We start from the raw sequence: 2,634 nt of genomic DNA, 5'->3' as shown, positions 1-2,634 counted from the left end.
AAATCATTTCAGCCTATTTGCGGAGATCAACTGCAGAGATAAACATTGTGCTCCAGTTGTTCCCCTGGCCTTGCTCTCAATGCCTTTCTCTTTCTGCTAACATCTGGCCCTTTGGGTCTATCTCCTGTGTCCAGTTTTACTCTATCTATTTGGGCCTTATAATAGCTTCAGCTTTTTTCTGCATTTTAACCTTTTCTCTACTGATTTTAGCCTTCAAAACCTGTGTGTGTGTTTCTGGGGGGGGCACCCATGTGTCCATGTATAAAACTCTATCCGTTTTGGACGTGGTTTGCTGGACCTGATGCTGGGGGCCTCCTCTCCCTCTCTATTCTGAGCAGCTGACTTCGGGAATAACTGTTCTCTTACAAGCCATGCTGCACTCATTTCATCTGTTTAAGTCTTATGAGGAAAATATGATGAGAATAGGACACAATAACCATGAAATTGTGGGCTACACACAGCAGTAACGGGGTCATTTCCTTCCCCACACTGGTTGGGTTTGTGTGTACATGCATGCCCTCCAAGCACAGAGTCCTCTTAAGGAAAGTGAGCACTTGTGGTTTTCAATGATAATATTTTCATGATGCTGAATTTGGATTTGAACTCGTGGCTTAGGAATCATAACTGACTTAAAAACATACTTTGATGTCTCCTTAAATAATCTTCCTGTTGGTATAATATTACCACAAGGTTTTGTAAGTATGGCCTCTCTTGTTGTGTTATTTATTCCAAATGAAACACCATGCAACCATAAGTGACTTTTGGTGCCCCTTAATATCTTAGGAATTTTTTTCAGCTGCCTGTCTGTCTAATATTATCCATGGCTCCTGCCTGGGTGGGTGGGTAAAGTTAATGTTTCCAAAGTGTTATAAATCTAGTGTCCCCACTGAGTTCATCATTTTAGATCCAAAAGTGTATGAATTGCTGCCCCAAGATATTTCTTTATTCTTTGTTATGAAATGGGTAACAAGATCTCACTGAATGGAAATCCTCCTTCGAAGACATTCTGGCATCCAACTCTGCTTTCAACTCCTGCAAGCTTATTTTGGAAAATAGTCATTTAGAATATCAACATTTCTAGATCACGTTGTAAAGAAGGTTTCAGGTATTTGGAGGAACCTTATGCCAAACCTGTCTACTTCTAATCTAACACCCCCTAGGTTGAAACCAGAGTGAAATTTAGACATAGGCAGCCAAGAACTGAAAAACTCTTGGGGAATATTTATAATCCCAAAATTCAACCAAAATTGTTTCTACTCAAGATTAATACTTGGAATCAGATTTTGAAGCCCACATTTAGACCCTGTCTCCAGTTTCTTGATTTATCATGGAGCCATTTACTTGAAATAAATGTATTTGGAGCTGATTGAACATTAAAATGATTGCCTTTACATTGAAAAGACAAATAACACAAACTGTTTAAAGGGATGCCCTCTTTGTCCCAGAGCTCCCATAGCCAGGGCTCAAGGGTTGGCTGATGTCCATAGCAGAAGGGATTGTTACTGAGCATGTGGATCCCACCTCTGTTTACATATTTGATTCCTCTACAGCTTAAGTAAGAGTCTCTGCTTGGTGAATGTAGTTGCAATTCAAATTTATGGGAGTAATGTGATACAGTGGAAAGCATTTGACCTTGAAGTTAGAAAATTGCGGTTCAAAGTACTGTTTTATCAGTTCCAAGCTGTGCAATCTTGAACAAATCATTTAACCACTTGGAATCCCAGTTTCTCCATATGTAACATGAAGCCAACAAGCTCTGCCTTCCTTTCTTCTTAAGAGCTGATTAGATGCTCAAATGAAGAAATATGGAAATGCTTCATCACTATTCTAAATGTATATATAGTGTTTCTCTGTTCTATGTTATTTTACTTGCTATTCAAATTTCAGCAATTCTTGCAATTTCAGATCCCATATTAGACCTTCTTTAACTAGTAATTTGCTAAGAAGATATATAAATACAAGCAAATTGGACTTCTCAAAGACAATCCTTATGATGGACATTAATTAGGTCATAATCTTTGTCCCAGTATCTAGGGACATGTTTTTATAGAGGTTGTTAAAGGCTTTCCCGAACATTTATCAAACCAATTTCAACAGTTTGAGATATTAATTTATTTCTGTGTTCATGAATTTCACAGAAATGTTTTGAAAATATGTAAATTTTTAGGCACTGTTCTGTGTAATTCGATAATTTGAATGTTAGATACATAATGAATACTTTTTAGGTGTAACACTCTTACTTTAAATATAGACTCACCTAAATTACCCAAGTATTAACAGCAAAGGTACTATTTTTAAATATTATGTTGGCCAAAACTAAAATAAAATTGCATAGGATACATTTACACTGGAGATATTTGTTACTCATCTGATTTACACGTCTAACTTAGCAAACCTATACTATTATTTAATGAGTCTGGCAGCCCCCTATATAGCCTGGGAATGGGGTGGCCCCACCGGCAGGTAACATTCATCTCAGGAGATGATGCAGATGATAGATATGTGAACAGTTACACAAGATAAGGACAGATTCTTGTCAACAACATTGCATCTCAATAAGTCCATCATAAGTTAAAAACAGTCCAAATCAAAATTCATTTAGTGACCCGAAACCTACTGAACCAAATAGCTGAG

This window comes from Fukomys damarensis, unplaced genomic scaffold (assembly GCF_012274545.1).
Source record: "Fukomys damarensis isolate Sample0158 unplaced genomic scaffold, DMR_v1.0_HiC HiC_scaffold_29, whole genome shotgun sequence".
Classification (NCBI taxonomy): domain Eukaryota; kingdom Metazoa; phylum Chordata; class Mammalia; order Rodentia; family Bathyergidae; genus Fukomys; species Fukomys damarensis.
This window is presented reverse-complemented; position numbering follows the sequence as displayed.